Source organism: Molossus molossus, unplaced genomic scaffold, assembly GCF_014108415.1.
Source record: "Molossus molossus isolate mMolMol1 unplaced genomic scaffold, mMolMol1.p scaffold_m16_p_7, whole genome shotgun sequence".
NCBI classification, from domain to species: Eukaryota; Metazoa; Chordata; class Mammalia; order Chiroptera; family Molossidae; genus Molossus; species Molossus molossus.
The window spans coordinates 43,248,322-43,266,818 of record NW_023425401.1 but is presented as its reverse complement, the minus strand read 5'-3'; positions in this window follow the sequence as shown (position 1 = coordinate 43,266,818).

Below are 18,497 nucleotides of genomic sequence, written 5' to 3'. Positions count from 1 at the left end.
AACTGGAGCAACTTTAAAATGGGATTAATTAGGACAGTTATTGGTTCAAATTGTTTTTAATGCTATTGCAGCTGCCACAACCTATGACTGGAAGGTCCAAAAGAATACAAAAACTCACAGTAAACATGATTTTCTACCTGACTAAAAAGAACCATATTAAAACAGCAGCCACCTTTCCTGATACTCTTTTATTTTACTTGGAATGGAAAGGCAACCCCCCCCCTCCATAATTTTATAAATTCATAATTTTCCTTCTCTCAAGTTGAAGTTATCACTGTCATCTTTTTTTTATTGTTGTTTTTGTTAGTCCTCTCTCAAGGATATTTTTTCATTGATTTTTTTTTTTTTTTTTTTTAGATATATTGGAAGGGAGGGAGGGAGGGAGAGAGAGAAAAAGAGAGAGAGAGAGAGAGACATTGATGTGAGAGAGATACATCAATTCGTTGCCTCCCACACAACCCCGACCAGGGCTGGGATCAAGCCTGCAACCCAGGTAGCCCTTAAGTGGGAATCAAGACCCTTTGGTCTGTGGGCCAATGCTCTAACCACTGGGCAAGACTGGTCAGAGCATCACTGTCATCTTAAATCTCTGTAACCTTTTCGATCCCAGTTAAACCGAAGAGATAACTACTGTTTACCCCTCTTCAAAGACTTCTGTAAAGTTATTAGAAATTTTACTTATATGTTCTTAATGTAATTCAGTGAAAAATGCAAGTTCCAAAACAGTATACTTTCATAGAGAGAAACAACAGGCAAAGCAAGGATGAATCTCAATAAACTTGGGCACCCAGGAAATATTTCCTTATTTTTCTATATGTCTGTCATTCTGTGAACTTAATCTATATAAGCCCCAGTAGAAAGGCTAGAATGAGAAGTGACAGAAACTTAACTGCAGTCAATTTGGACTTCTCCTTCCTTCCAGGGACTGATATAGTCCCTAGGTGTTAGAGGGGATGTAGAGAAAGAGTGTTTGGTCATTATTCTCATTATCTAACCAGGTATCTCAAGTGTTTTTGTAATATACACATTAACAAATGACAGGGTACAACTCTAGGCCACACTCACTTGAAACTTATCTGAAATGGGCTATTATAGACATCTGAGACACGGAAAGCAAAAGTGATAGCATACTGCTCTCTACAAGAACCAAGTGATCTATTTTATTATCTAAGCTTCAAAGCATCTGATGTGCCCTCTGAGAACCTCAAACCGATCTGAAATAAATTAAAAATGTTATACAAGGTTAATGCATGTAATGAGTTCTACATAAATTAAAATATTATATAAGGTTCTATATATGTAACATTGGATTGAACAATAAAGTTACAAGTAGATGATTTTTATTTATAGGAAATCATGATTGCCAAACAAATTCCATAGTTTTAAACACAAAGGAAAATAATATGACTTTGAAGTACTAAAAAAATATAAGCCCACTCAGACCTACTTAATGTGTAAGTGTAGCTTTGAATGTAACAATAGAAAAAACTCAGAAAAATACATTTTGAGGTATTAACACTGTATTTCAGTAGCAAGATCATTGGTGATTTAATAATTTTTCCTTTTCCCTTTTCTAAATTCTATAATATATATCTATTGTTTTTAGAATAAAAATAATTAAATTGCATTTCTAAGTTTTGCTTTTGAGGGTCTTGTTACTGAGACAGCAGGGGCTGCATGTGTGTGTGTGTATGTACCTGATCAGTGTGAAGGTAGCATGAAAGCTGACTATATTCTAGTGCAATACAGTAGAGAGAAACTGAAGTGGTGATGGAAACGGGGAGGGTACGCAAGTCGTGTAGATGAAAGAAGGCAGGTAAAGTGGAAAGGGCTGTTACTTATTGCCGGCTTACTGTTGCAATATAAGACTACAGCTCTGAATCAATTTTTCATGAGAGACCAGAGATCTAGATTTTTATGCGTATTTTTTTAAATGTTGCAAATAAATTATTTTTTAATAATCAACACTGTATCTGCTAACCCAAAGATGTGTGCAGGACAGATGTAGCTTGCTGGCAGAACAGTCGGACTTCTGTTCAGACCTGTTGTTTCATACTTTGATAAGTTAATTTACAGTACTTCCCAACATATTTGACACCAGGACACACATAAAAATATGACAATATTTGTACAGCACACTGAAAGAAGTTTCCTGTTGCCTAGAGCTGTCTGAACTGTGGCCTCCTAATGCTAAGGTTTCAGCCCTCTCCGCTGAATTATTGAGGCACTATCTTGGTAATTCCTGTCACTGATTTTAATCCATTGGCAGCACCCACTATGGTATGCCCCACTCTGCATTAAAAAACATGAAATATTGTCTGGAGGAAATGAGATGAGCATAGCTTTTTCTGTTGGTGGAATAGGGAACAGGGATGTGAAGAGAAATCCCCAGACATGAAGAAGTATTTGATGAGAAATAGAAAGGGTGGCTGGCTGGGCTGGAGCACCTCAGCAAAAAGCCTAAATCCTGACCAGCTTTTGAAAGTTCCTTAAAGGCCCTGGCCAGTTTGGCTCAGCGGTTAGAGCGTCGGCCTGCGGTCCGGAGAGACCCGGGTTCGGTTCCCGCTAAGGGCACGTACTTCGGTTGCAGTTTGTCCCCGGCCCTGGTTGGTCGTGCGGGTGGCAGCCACTCGATGTGTCCCTTCACGTCGATGTTTCTCTCTCTCTCCCTTCCTCTCTCTCCCTCCCACTCTATCTGTACAAAAAATGGAAAAATATCCTCGGGTGAGGATAAAAAAAAAAAAAAAAAAAAAAAAAAAAAGAAAGTTCCTTAAAGACAAGGAATGTAAAGGTCTTTGTATCCCTGGGGCCTGGCACAGAGGCTGATGTAGAAAGTGACTAAAAATGTTTGTTGAATGAAGGAATGAATGAAATGCAATCCCAGGAGGCCAATCCAGGAAGGAGAGGCTTTACCTCAAGAATCTACCACTTTCTGAGGATGGAAGGTAGGAGTAGTCCCTTATCTACCTGATTCATGGATACCTATCACTCCTTCCTTCCTCCTCAACCCCTTTTCCTAAAGAATTTTTCTTATCCCTCAAAAAATACTTTCAGGTTTATATTTTCTTTCCTCTTTCCCCATCAGTAGGATATGATGAGAGGAAGAAAAGACTAGTTAGTTTAAATCAACTATAGGTGTGCAAAGATTTCTAAGGGGTAAGAGGGCCTAAAGATAGATTTACTGGATAGATCTAGATTCTGGATCTTCAATTTCCTTCAGACTGATCTGAGAATACCCTTGCTGTGTGCTCCATTCTCCTTTCTCACTTTTTCTTACATAATCCCCACCATCACTCCTATATAATGAAAGAAAGGCCTCCCTCCCTCTCAGATGTTACAGCATCACATTGCACTGGGGTGGAAGAAACTCTGAAGTGCCAGACAAGAAGATAATTCAAATTAATGGTGTGGTTAGTGAGAGGGGGCCATAATTATAATAATCCTTTTGAAACTCAGAAGGTTTTCAATTCTTTACTCTTAAAATTAAAGGAGGAATTAATTGGTCACTTGGTGACTCATTAAAAAGAATTTTTAATGATACATTAGTATGTAATTTTAGGTATATAATTTTAAGAGTTTCAAATAATTGCAGGCTATTGCTGTAATAAAATTTCTTTCAGCTTCAAATTCTCATTTATGTGAATAAACTTTTTCAGAGCTTACATAAAAAATGTATGTCTAATTCTGGCAATAAGTAATATTAACCCACAGATACATAAGCTAATTGAAAAAAGGCCTCATTATTTCATTAAAAGATACATTTACAATAAAATTTCATTGTTCTATAGCTAACATTTACCTAAATGTATCAATTATGTTGTTTGATTAGTTTTGTGTATTTAATAACTGTGGTGGTAACTAAAATACAGAAGAAAAAATTAACAGTATTAGAGAACCAGAGAATATTTCAATTTGTATGCATATATATATTTATAATATATATTTTCTTCTTTTATTGCTTTAAATTTTTTTTTCTTTATTTTTAGAGAGAGAGGGAGGGATAGGGAAAGAGGGTTAGAAACATCAGTGAGAAGACATCAATTGACCGCCTTCTGCATGCCCCTCCACTGGGGATTTGGCCCACAACCTGGGCATGTGCCCTGACGGGAATTGAACCGGTGATCTCTTGGTTCATGGGTCAACACTCAACCAATGAGCCACACTGGCTGGGCTGTATGCATATTTTTATTGCAAAAATTATGATAGAGTGATCAAAGATTTTCAGGCATCAAAATATGGCATATTTGGATAAAATCTTAGGCAGGAGTGGAATTGATGTGAGTTCAAGGACAAAAAGGAGTGATGTGAAATTTCTGCCAATTAAAAATCTTGTCCAGCCCTGGCCGATTTGGCTCAGCGGTTAGAGCGTCGCTTGCCGTCCAGAGAGACCTGGGTTTGGTTCCTGCTAAGGGCACGTACCTCGGTTGCAGTTTGTCCCTGGCCCTGGTTGGGTAGTGTGGGTGGCAACCACTCGATGTGTCCCTTTCACGTCGATGTTTCTCTCTCCCTCCCACTCTATCTGAACAAAAAATGGAAAAATGTCCTTGGGTGAGGATAAAAAAAAAAAAAAGCTTGTCGATATATATATATTTTTAAATGGATGATGGTGGGAATCAAATCTCTATGCTATTTAAATTCCTTGATTGTATTTGAGTGATAAAATAGTGGAATTTATTTCATCTTATTTTTTAAAATCCTCACCCAAGGATATTTTCCCATTGATTTTTAGGTAGGGTGGAAGGGAAGGGGAGAGAGAGGGAAGGAGGGAGAGAGAAAGCTCTATGTGAGAGAATGACATCAATTGGTTGCCTCCCCATGACCCTGACCGGGCCAGGGATCCAATCTGCAATTCAAGTATGTGCCCTTGACCAGGAATCGAACCTTCAATCCACAGGCTGAAGCTCTAAATGCGGAGCCAAAACAGCCAGGACACAATAGTGTAATTTAAACATGTCAATAGTTATAATACACCAGAAATTATATCTTTTGCCACTATTTAAATGTATGATGAAAAAGTTTAGATGAGTCTGGCCGGTGTGGCTCAGTGGATTGAGCGTCATTCCATGACTGAGAGGTCCAGGTTTGATTCCTGGTCAGGGCACATGCCTGAGTTGTGGGCTTGATCCCCAGTAGGGGATGTGCAGGAGGCAGCCAATCGATGTAGCTCTCTCACATTGATGTTTCTATCTCTCCCTCCTCTCTCTCTAAAAATTCAATAAAAACATTAAAAAAATGTGTGAAGGAATATAAAGTTTTTCAAAATTATGTTAGGGAACATGCAAACAGAGTCTAAAGCCCACTGGTTTAGGAGCCAGGCCTAGAACTAAATAAAACCCTATTTACTTTTTTCAGTGGTAAGATAGATTCTGTCTTTAGAATTGTAACAACTGGTCTTATCTTTTACTTCTTCAGTGGATCAGATACAAACGAATGCAATGAGAAAAATCTCAGTAATTAGCTGCTATTCAGTAATATGGAGAAAATATTTAGGGTATTTAACTTTAAATGACTTCTAAATGCAGATGATTCACAAAGATATAATTTTAGCCCAGATCTCTCCTCTGTGTTCTAGATTTACATTCCCAGCTACCTGTGATAGATCCACATGGTATCACTTATGGGTAGTTGGCCAATATCATGTCCACTATTCCTTTTTTTTTTTTTAATTTATCTTTATTGCTGAAAGTGTTACAGATTCTCTCCTTTTCTCCCCCCATTGACCTCCTCCTCCCTGCTCCCACCCTCCCTCCACCTTCACTGCACTATTGTCTGTGTCCATTGGTTATGCATATAAGTTTTTTGGTTTATGTCCTCCTGCCTCCTACTTCCATGTCTCTGAATCTATTTTGTTTGTCAGCTTATTTTGTTCATTATATTCCACAAATAAGTGAGATCATGTGATACTTGTCTTTCTCTGACTGGCTTATTATGCTTAGCATAATACTCGCCAGGTCCCTACATGCTGTCTCAAAGGGTAGAGATCCTTCTTTTTTTCAGTTGCATAGTATTCCATTATGTAAATGTAGCACAGCATTTTTATCCACTTATCTACTGATAGATACTTGGGCTGTTTCCAGATCTTAGCTGTTGTAAATAACAGTGCATATATTCTTTCTGATTGGTGTTTCAGGCTTCTTAGGATATACTCCTAGAAGTGGGATCACTGGGTCAAATGGTAGTTCCATTTTTAATTTTTTGAGGAAATACTATACTGCATTCCCACCAGCAGTGTGTTAGGATCCCCTTTTCTTCACATCTTCACCAACACTTGTTTATTGATTTGTTGATGCTAGCCGTTCTGGCAGGTGTAAGGTGATACTTCATAGTTGTTTTCATTTGCATCTCTCTGATGATTAGTGACATTGAGCAATTTTTTACGTCTCTTGGCCATTTGTATGTTTTTGGAGAAGTATCTATTCATGTCCTCTGCACATTTTTATTTTTATTATTTTTCTTTATTGATTTTAAAGGGAGAGGGAGAGAGAGATAGAAACATTGATGAGCGAGAACATTGATTGGCCATCTCCTGCATGCCCCTCGACTGGGGATTTGGCCTACAACCTGGGCATGTGCCCTGACTGGGAATTGAACTGGTGACCTCTTGGTGCATGGGTTGACACTCAACCACTGAGCCACCCTAGCCGGACTCCTCTGTCCATTTTTTTATTGGATTGTTTGACTTCCTTTTGAGTTGTATGAGTGCTCTATATATTTTGAAAATTAACCTCTTATCTGATGTATCATTGACAAATATGTTGTCCCATGCAGTGGGTTCCCTTTTCATTTTGATGCTGGTTTCTTTGTCTTTTTGTTGTTGTTAATCTTCCCCCTAGAATATTTTTTCACTGATTTTTAGACAGAGTGGAAGGGTGGAGGGGAAGAGAGAGAGAGAGAGATAGAGAGAGAGAGAGAGAGAGAGAGAGAGAGAGAGAGAAACATCGATGCGAGAGATACAACCCCAGTGGGGGCTGGGGATTAAACCTGCAAACCAGGTACGTGCTCTTGACCAGGAGTCAAACCCGCGACCCTTTGGTCCTCAGGTCAATGCCCTAACCTCTGAGCCAAACTGGCCAGGGCATGCTGGTTTTTGTTATACAGAAGCTTTCTTGTTTGATATAGTTCCATTTGTTTATTTTTTTTCCTTTGTTTCCATTGCCCTAGGCATGTATTGGTTAAAATTCGGCTTCATTAGATGTCTGAGATTTTGCTGCTTATATTTTCTTCTAATATTTTTATGTTTTCATTACTTACATTTAAGTCTTTTATCCACTTTGAGTTTATTCTTGTGTATGATATAAATCGGTGGTCTAGTTTCATTTTTATGCATGTATCTGTCCAATTTTCCCAACACCATTTATTGAAGAGCTAGTCTTTATTGTATGCTCTTGCCTTCTTTGTCAGATATTAATTGAGCATAATGTTTTGGGTTGATTTCTGGGTTCTCTGTTCTGTTCCATTGATCTATATGCCTGTTTTTTTTTTTTGTCAGTACCAGGCTGTGTTGATTACAGTGGCTTTGTAGTATAATTTGATATCCAGTATTGTGATTTCTCCTACTTTGTTATTCTTTCTCAAGATTGCTATGGCTATTAGGGGTCTTTTTTGGTTCCATACAAATTCTTGGAGTATTTGTTCTAGGTCTATGAAATAACACCTTTGGTATTTTAACTGGGATTGCATTGAATCTATAGATTACTTTGGGTAGTATGAACATTTTAATTATATTAATTTTTTCAATCCATGAACACAATATATTTTTCCACATTTTTATATTTTCCTTTTTTTTTCAATGTCCTGTCATTTTTTGAGTATAGGTCTTTTACCTCCTTGGTTAAGTTTATTCCTTAGTATCTCAATTTTTTGGTTCCAATGGTAAATGCACTTATTTTTTTAGTTTCTCTTTCTGAGAGTTCATTATTTGTGTATAAGAATGCCACCAATTTCTGGGTGTTAATTTTGTATCCTGTTACATTGTCGAATTCATTTATTACATCTAGTAGTTTGTTTGGTAGAGTCTTTAGGGTTTTCTCTATACAATATCATGCTATCTGTGAATAATGACAGTTTAAAAATTATTATTATTATTATTATTTTATTTTAGTTTGGTATGTGCCCCTAGCGGGAACAGAACCTGGGACTCTCTGGTCCACAGGCTGATGCTCCAACCGCTGAGCCAAACCGGCCAGGGCTATTTTTTAAATTTATTTATTTATTTATTTATTTTTTGTAGGGATAGGGGTTTGGTGGATGAACAAAATGTAACCTTGTGATATGCATTCTCGAGACCTGGCCAACCTATGGTCAAAGTGTGTGTGTGGACAGATAGATTTGCCTGGAGGGCAGGAAGACAGCCCCATCTGGAACTGGATGTTTTGTTTGCATGAAATATGATTAGGTTTGCATGTCAAAGGGTTGGAAGGCGACTCCGAGAGGATAATGGGTGAGGAAGCCCAGGCATGAATGGGTTTGTTATTTTTTATTTCCTTTGATGTTTCTTCACTGTAAAAAGTGAGAGACAGGGCTTGGCTGTGTGGTCAGCAGTGATGCCATCTCAAGGAAATTACCTAAATCAACATGTATCCTGGGGAATGACTTTGCAAATAAATTGGGCTGTATCCAGAGATCTGGAGCATTTACTTTCTTGCGATGCTCCCCCTCACTTCAACCAGCATGTGCTTGTAGTTCATTGCATTGCGCTGACCCCTGGCAAGTCAAGAAAGATGGCAAGTGGTGACCCTGATGTGACTCGAATACGCAGTGACATGATTCGTCATGACCAGCAATGTAACAGTATGTGCAAGGGAATTAGCAATCGGATCAAAAGTAAAAATATGCTCCAGTTTTCTTGAGTCAGCAATGTCTGGCTTGGACAGCTGGCCACATATCTAGTGTTGTGAGGGGTTTCCCAGTAAGACAGCACGGAGTTGGGATTTTCTAAAGATCAGTGACTTAATACGCAAGTCTTACTAAGGTTGCTGAAAGCAGCTCACTGCTTTGTATCAGAGTGAATCTCTTCAGTTTCTAAAAGATGTTTAAGAGCACTGCCCATGGTTCCCTAAGGAGGGCATGTTGAATTGACATGTGGTTCAAAGTAGGGGAAACTTTTAGGGTGTGCAAAGATTTAGGATGTAATCTTTCCACCTCCACCCTTCTTTTATGGTGATTGGTATTTTTAGCATTGCAGCCCCTAACTAAGGAAATCAGTCCCAGCAGTGCGGTGGCTCCAATCTCCCCTTCGGAGAAGACTCCAGAACTGAGTGCCCCTGCATGGTCATCAAAGGAGGAAAGTTCTTCTCCCCTCTTCCACCTTTTGTGGAGCATTCCTCAGTCTTTCCATGCCCAGAAATGAAGGGCTGTCTTAACGAGGCAGGGAAGCTGGAGATTTTGGAACTTTCCCAGCTATAATATGGTCAAGTCAACAACCCGTGCATGAATGTTTGCCCTATCAGGTTTTTAAAGAATTCAGGCAAAACATAATGGAAAATGGTTTGCAAAGTTCCTTTACTATAGGAATGTTAGAGGGAATAGCTGGTAGTTATCAGATGACTCCCTGGGATTGGACAGCACTCATAAAAACAGTGTTGATGCCGGCCCAGTTTGCCATGTGGAAGTTAGAATATTAGGAGGGAGCCATGCAATAGGCAATGGAAAATCTTGGAACCGGGATTCCTATTGGACAAGACCTATTACTAGGACAAGGAAACTATTTAGATCCCCGAGTACAGGCAAGGCAAGATGATAGATTGTTTCATCAGGCCTCAGATTTTGCTACTAAACCTTGTTGAAGGGTTCCAGAGTCTGGAGGAAGAACAGGCTCTTTTTCTATAGTTGAGCAAGAAGCACAGGAATCTTATGTGTCATTCATTAATCGGTTGCAAGCACCAGTAAGTAGACAGGTAGATAATGCAGAAGCAGCTGATACATTGTTATTACAACTAGCCTATGAGAATGCTAATGTAGATTGTCAGGCTGTACTTGCTCCTTTGAAGAGAAAAACCTCAAAGATAGGGGAATATATAAAAGCATGTCAAAATATAGGGACAGAAACGCATTGATTTAGAGCATTAGCTACTGCTCTTGGGACATTGCAAATTGGAGAATTCAGTAAAGGACAATAAGGGTCCAAAATTATGTTTCAATTGTGGCAAGCCAGGACATTTTCATTATTTATTTATTTATTTTTTTTAAAGGAAAGGAAAGATGGGAGGGGAGGGGAGGGGAGGGGAAGGAAGGGAAGGGACGGGGAGAGAGAGAGAAGGAAGCAAGCCAGGACATTTTCAGAAGGAATGTAAAAAAGGAAAAGTCTGAACCAGTGGCATTCCTACTAAGTCTTGTCCTCAATGTGGCAAAGAGCTTCACTGGGCCAATCAGTGTAAGTCTAAATATGACAAAATTAGAAATCACCTTGTCGGGAAACGGGAGGATGGGCATGAGACTCAGCGCCCAGACAGCTTCCTGGGTCCCTCAGCCTCAGGCTTTTCTTTCTTTAGTTTTATTTATTTATTTATGTTTTATCTTTATTGTTGAATGTATTACAGATGCTCCTCATTTTTCCCCCATTGACCCCCTCCTCCCCATGCCTGCCCCCCTCCCACCTTTTCCGACACTGTTGTCTGTGTCCATTGGTTATGCATATAAGTTCCTTGGTTTATTTCTTCCCACCCCCCAACCCCTTTCTCTTTGAGATTTGTCAGTCTGGCAATTAATTTGTACTTCTTAATCCTTTCACCTCTTTCACCCATTCCTCTAACACCCAGATATGGCGTCTGTCTGCCGCCCCTCACATCTGGCAACCAACCAAATGTTCTCTGTATCTATGAGAATGTTTCTGTTCCACCTGTTCATTTTGTTTGTAGATTCAATTGTTGATAGATATATATTCATTGCCATTTTGTTTGTTCATATATTTTATCTTTTTCTTTAAAAAGACTCTTCATCATTTCATATAATAATGGTTTGGTGGTGATGAACTCCTTTAACTTTTTCTTGTCTGGGAAACTCTTTATATGGCCATTGGTTCTAAATGACAGCTTTGCAGGATAGAGTCATCTTGGTTGTAGGTTCTTGCTTTTCATCACTCTGAATATTTCTTGCCACTCCCTTCTGGCTTGCAAAGTTTCTTTTGAGAAATCAGCTGACAGTCTTATGGGAACTCCCTTGTAGGTAACTAACTTCTTTTCTCTTGCTGCTTTTAAGATTCTCTCTTTGTCTTGAACCTTTTGTATTTTGATGATGATGTGTCTTGGTGTGGGCCTCTTGGGGTTCATCTTGTTTGGGACTCTCTTGCTTCCTGAACTTGTATGTCTGTTTCCTTCACCAAGTTAGGGAAGTTTTTTGCCATTATTGTTTCAAATAGGTTTTTGATTTCTTGTTCTCTCTCTTCTCCTTCTGGCACCCCCAAGATGCGAATGTTGGCACGCTTGAAGTTGTTCGAGAGACTCCTAACACTATCCTCATTTTTTTGGCTTCTTTTTTCTTTTTGCTGTTCTGATTGGGTGTTTTTGCTTCCTTATATTTCTAATCAATGGTTTGCTTCTTGGCTTTACCTACTCTACTATTGAATCTGTGTAAATTATTCTTTATTTTAGTTAGTGCCTCTTTCATTTCTGACTGTGAATTTATCATTTCTGACTGGTCCTTTTTAATGCTCTTGAGGCCCTCACTAAGTTCTCTGAGGTTCTAAGTTCACTGAGCATCTTTATTTTTTTTTATTTTTATTTTTTTAAAAGACATTTTATTTTTTTTTATTTTATTTTATTTTTTTGTTCAGGTAGAGTGGGAGGGAGAGAGAGGAACAGAGAGAGAGAGAGAAACATCGATGTGAAAGGAACACATCGAGTGGCTGCCACCCGCACAACCGACCAGGGCCGGGGACAAACTGCAACCGAGGTACGCGCCCTTAGCGGGAACCGAACCCGGGTCTCTCAGGACCGCAGGCCAACGCTCTAACCGCTGAGCCAAACTGGCCAGGGCTCACTGAGCATCTTTATAAGCAGTATTTTGAACTCAGCATCTGTTAGGTTGCTTATCTCCATTTCACTTAGTTCTTTTCTTGGGGTTTTGTTCTGTTCTTTCATTTGGGACCTGTTTCTTTGTCTCATTTTGGCTGACTCCCTGGTTGTTTCTATGTATTACTTAACAAGAGGTATGGGGCTATCTGAGACCAGATGCTACTTGTTTGAAAGAATTTAGGAAAACCTGAAGCAAGATTCAAGACTGGCCAATCCTATGGTTAAGCAATTGGCAACACCTTGGGCGGGCCTGAAAGTTGGGTGGGGCGGGGCCTCAGGGAATCACCAGGGTGGGGCAAACAGTGTGAGCCAGGTTGCTGGAGTCCCAGATATGGCATCTGTCTGCTGCCCCAGGGAAGGGCTACCAAAGGAACAAAGGCCTCTGACAGCATGTTTGACCCAGAGAAAGCCCCCTCTTTAGCCCTCGCTCTAATGCCAAACAGCTCAGTTCTTCCCTATATGTCTCTGGTGCCCCTCCAGCTTCCTCTCCTCCAAGCTTAGAGGAAGTAAGTCCGATAAGTTCGTGCGTGGGCCCTTTAAGAGGAGCTGCCTGGGGCTCCAGCCACCTCAGCCTCCCTGAGCCTCAGTTCCCACTGGTTTTTCCAGTCAGAAGTTATGAGGACTTTTCTTCCTGGCACTGGGGCCAGCGGGGTGCCTGGTGTGGGACAGGAACCCCTCAGTCCTCAAGTGTCCCAGCCAAGGTATCCTCCTGATTTTTATCCAGCACACGTGAGTGTGGGACCAGCCCGTCCACCTCTGCCCCTCCTACCACTCTCGATGTGGCTGCTTCTTTAATTTCATAGTTGTAGGACTTCCATTCAGCTTGATTTAAGGCAGTTTTGAATGATAGTTGTTCTGTAGTTTAGTTGTAACTTTGATGTGGTTGTGGGAGGACATGATACCGCATTTACCTATGCAGCCATCTTGACCAGAAGTCCCGCCTCAGGCTTTTCTTAGTCAATCAAGTGGAGGGTTGGAGACCTCTGAGCCTCCCCAGCAGAAAGTGCAGGCCTGGATTTTGTCACCACCATAGAATTAACCCTTAAGAAGTCTGATGTTATTTGTTTAGCTCCTACCGGAGTTTATGGCCCCTTGCTGGAGGGAAAGGTGGGTTTAGTGATTAGAAGATCTAGTTCAACAATGAATACAAGTGATGCTAGGGGTAATTGACTCAGATTTTGAAGGAGAAATTAAAATGCTTGAGGTGTCGGGCTTTCATGTATTAACACCAGGAACCAAATAGCTCAATTTCTTCTGTTACCATACTGGGTCCTCAGAGCCACCTCCATAGTAAAAGGAAATGCAGGGTTTGGGAGCACTGGTCAGTGTGATGTTTTCTGGATGGCTGCTATTAACACCAAAAAATCTCTTATTCTCCATTAATATACAAGGGCAACTATTTTCAGGATTAGTGGACACAGGGGCAGACACTTCTGTTATATCAATTAGAGAATGGCCTAAGGAATGGACTAAAGTCCCAGTACCCCTGGTAGTAACAGGAGTGGGAAGAACTCAAGCTCCTCAACAAAATACTTGCTCCCTTTCTTGTGTAGGTCCAGATGAGCAAAAAGGATGGATTCAACCTTATGTCATGGAATCTCCCCTAAATTTGTGGGGAAGAGATCTTGCCTCTCAATGGGGAATGATTATTCAAACTCAGTCTTTTGGCTATGGTAAAATTCCCTTTCTTTCATTGGCCTGGAAAACAACAGAGCCAGTGTGGGTTGATCAGTGGCCCTTAAAAAGGGAAAAATTATTACAAGCAAACAAATTAGTAAAAGGACAATTAGAAGCAGGTCATATAGAACCTTCAGTCAGTCCCTGGAACACTCTCATATTTGTTATTCCTAAAAAAAGTGTTAAATAGAGATTACTACATGATTTGAGGGCAACCAATGCTATTATAGAACCCATGAGAGCATTACAACCTGGGCTCCCCAATCCTACAATGAGTCCTGAAAATTGTCATGTAATTGTCATAGATCTTAAAGATTGCTTTTTCACTATCCCTTTGATCCTTACAGATAGAGAGAAATTTGCTTTTTCTGTTCCCCCCATTAACAATAATAAACCAATGCAATGGTTTCAATGGAAGGTACTACCCCTACCCCAAGGAATGATAAATAGTCCAACAATTTGTCAATTCTATGTCCATCATGTTATTGATCCAGTAAGGAAACTATTTCTTGCCATTTATCTATACCATTATACGGATGATATTTTGTTAGTTGCTTTTACCCCAAAAGAATTGAATTAGGCCTATGTAATGCTTCGGGAAACTTTAAAAGAGGCAGGATTACAAATTGCTCCAGACAAGGTACAGCAATTAAAACCTTGGCAATACTTAGGGTGAATATTAGGGGCAAGAACTATTTGCCCCCAGAAACTTATCATTCCAGTAAAAATGACAACTTTATTTTATTTTATTCTTATTTTTTGTGCAAGAGCAGAAGGGGGGGAGGGAGGCGGGGAAGGAGGGAGGTGTGTGTGTGTATGTGTGTGTGCGTGTGTGTGAGTGAGTGAAAAAATGACAACTTTAAATGAATTACAAAAATTACTGGGAGCCATCAATTGGCTTCAACCTATGCTTGGTATCACTACTCAAGTTAACTCATTTATTTAATACTCTCAAAGGTGATCCAGCACTAAGTTCACCTAAAACTCAATCAATAGAGGCACAGCAAGAATTTAGAGAAATAACTACTCAAATACAAACCCAACAAGCTCATCATAATGATTTGCACCTCTCACCCATATATGTTCTTGGCTGCCTCTTCTTTAACATCTCTGAAAGTAATAATAGATTAAACATTTCTGTTAATCAATCTTATTATCTAAGCTGCATTACTCATGAAAATATTACTATGCTTAATATTACTAGCATTATTCCCATGCACCATAGAGCAGAAGTATAGATACCAGTAAACCTTACTCAGCCATGGGAAGGTGAATCTGACCTAGCACAATTAACTAAAGCATTTGGACACCCCCATTAAAGGAGGTTTATTGGGTGGTTAATAGCATTTATCATTTCAGCTATAATCATTGCTGCTACTGCAGCAGTTTCAGTCACAGCCTTGACAGAATCAGTCCAAATGGCACATACAGGGGCTAAAGTAATGACCAATGTTGCTAAAGATATGACTTCCCAGACAAAAATTGATCAAGGAATTCTGACTTGATTAGATGCCTTCGAGGCAGCTGTATTATGGCTAGGAGAGTGTGGAGAGGCCTTAGCTACTCGCTCTACATTACACTGTGATTGGAAATTTAGTCATAGTATGTGTGTAACTGCATTGCCTTGGAATGCCACCTCCCACAATTGGACAGTAGGCAAGCAACACTTCCAAGGAGCTTTTGCTGGCAACCTTGGAGGGTAAGTAGCTAATCTAAAAAAGGCTCTGGAGACCTGGCCAGTTTGGCTTAGTGGTTGGAGTGTCGGCCTGTGGACCAGAGAGTCCTGGGTTCGGTTCCTGCTAGGGGCACATACCAAAATAAATAAATAAATAAAAATTAAAAAATAAAAAAGGCTCTGGAAGCACAGTTAGCAGATATACAACAACTTGCTCAACAAAATGTTTTAAAGGCAATCTCAGATAATGTCCAATGGCTCAATCCAAAACATTGGTTTGAGGGTTTCAATCTTAGAATCTGAATTTTTACTGCTGTTGGTTGTTTTATTGTTTGTGTTGGCCTCATAGTACTCTGAGGACTTTGGTGAATGGTGTCCTCTATGCAGAAGACTGAAAAGTGAGTGATGATGTTCCTGACCACCACAGCCATGGTGATTCCTCAATTACAAGAAAACAAAAAGAGGGGAGATGTAGAAATGGGAGGTTGGTGGATGAACAAAATGTAACCTTGTGATATGCATTCTCACCTGGCCAGCCTAGGATCAAAGTGTGTGTGTGGACAGATAGGTTTGCTTGGAGGGCAGGAAAACAGCCCCATTTGGAACTGGATGTTTTGTTTGCATGAAATATGATTAGGTTTGCATGTCAAAGGGTTGGAAAGCCACTCCAAGAGGATAATGGGTGAGAAAGCCCAGGCATAAATGGGTTTGTTATTTTTTATCTCCTTTGATGTTTCTCCACTGTAAAAAGCAAGAGACAGGGCTTGGCTGTGTGGTCAGCAGAGATGCCATCTCAAGGATATTACCTAAATCAACATGTATCCTGGGGAATGACTTTGCAAATAAATTGGGCTGTATCCAGAGACCTGGACTATTTATTCTCTTGCTATGTTCCCCCTCACTCCAACCAGCGTGTGCGTGTAGTTCATTGCATCGGGCCAACTCCCGGCAGGCAAAGAAAGACGGTATTTTTAGAGAGAGAGAAAGAGAGAGATAGAAACATTGATGTGAAAGGAAACATTGATTGGCTGCCTCTTGCATACCCCCTACTGGGGATTGAGCCTGAAACCCAGGCAAGTGCCCTGACCGGGAATTGGACCACAACCTCTCAGGGTGATGCTTACTTCACTAAACCACACTGGCCAGGTAGTAATGACAGTTTTAATTTCTCCTTTCCAATTTGGATGCCTTTTATTTCTTCTTCTTGTTTGATTGCGTGGCTAGGACTTTTAGTACTATGTTGAATAAGAATGGTGAAAGTGGACATTCCTGGTCTTAGGTGAAATTTAGTTTTTGCCCATTGAGTGTGATGTTGGCTGTAGGTTTGACATATAATAGACTTTGTTATATTGAGGTATGATCCCTCTATTCCCACTTTGCTGAAAGTTCTTATCAAAAATGGGTGTTGGGCCCTGGCTGGTTTGGCTCAACGGTTAGAGCGTCGGCCTGTGGTCCAGAGAGACCCAGGTTTGGTTCCCACTAAGGGCACGTACCTCTGTTGCAGTTTTTCCCTGGCCCTGGTTGGGTCGTGCAGGTGGCAATGACTCGATGTGTCCCTTTCACGTTGATGTTTCTTTCTCTCTCTCTCCCTTCCACTCTATCTGAACAAAATATGGAAAAATGTCCACGGATGAGGATAAAAAAAAAAAAAGGGTGTTGGATTTTGTTGAAAGATTTTTCTGCAATAATCATATGGTTTTTATCTTTCAATTTGTTACATGATGCATCACAGTTATTGATTTGTGAATATTGTACCAGCCATACATCCCTGGAATAAATCTCACTGGTCATGGTCATGATCTTTTTAATACATTGCTGAATTCTTCCTGCTGATGTGGCTCTGTGGTTGAGCATTGACCCATGCACCAATAGGTCATGGGGTTCATTCCTGGTCAGGGCACATGACCAGGTTGTGGGCTCGATCCCCAGTAGGGATTGTACAGGAGGCAGCTGATTAATGTTTCTCTCTCATCAATCTTTCTATTTCTTTCTCCCTTTCCTCTCTTTTCTTTCTTCCTTTCCTCTCTTTTATAAAAATCAATTAAAAAACCAAATTCAATTTGCTAATATTTTGTTGAGAATTTTAGTATATATGTTCATGAGGGACATTGGTCTTAATTCTCTTTATAGCGTCTTTGTCTGGCTTTGGAATTAGAATAATGCTGGCCTTGTGTAAAGAGCTGGGAAGTGTTCCTTCCTCTTGGATTTTTTGGAATAATTTGAGGAGGATAGGTGTTATTTCTTCTTTTAATATTTGGTAAAATTCTCCTGCAAGGACATCCAGACCAAGGCTTTTTCCCCCCTGCTAGGAGTATTTTTTTTTATTACTGCTTCAATTTTATAAGTTGTTATAAGCCTATTCAGGTTTCTGAATCTTCCTGACCCAGTTTTGGAAGCTTGTATGATTCTAGGAATTTGTCCATTTCATCTAGATTATCCAGATTGTTGAGAGATAGTTGTTCATAGTATTTTCTTACATTCTTTGTATTTATGTGGTATCAGTTGTTACTTCACCTCTTTCATTTCTGATTTTATTTATTTGGGTCCTTTCTTTTTGATTCTCAGTGGGTCTGGCTAAAGGTTCATCAATGTTTATCTTTTTGAAGAACTAGTTTTTTTATTCTTCTATCCTCACCCGAGGACATTTTTCCATTTTTTGTTCAGATAGAGTGGGAGGGAAAGAGAGGAAGAGAGAGAGAGAAACATCGTGAAAGGGACACATTGAGTGGTTGCTACCCGCGTGACCCAACCAGGGCTGGGTACAAACTGCAACTGAAGTACATACCCCTAGCAGGAACCAAACCCATCTCTCTGGACCAAGGGTTGATGCTCTAACTGCTGAGCCAAACCGGCCAGGGCAAGAACCAGTTTTTGATGTTATTGTTCCTTTGTATTGTTCTTTTTGGACTCTATGTTATTTATTTCCACTCTGATATTTATTATTTTCTTCCTTCTACTTATGCTGGGCTTTTCTTGTTATTCTCTCTCTAACTGTTTCAGCATTAGGGTAAGATCGTTTATTAGAAATTTTTCTTATTTATTGAGGCAAGCCTGTAGAGTTATGAACTTCCCTCTCATTGTGTCCCAAATATTTTTGGTTGCTGTGTGTTCATTTTTATTTGTTTCCAGAAAGG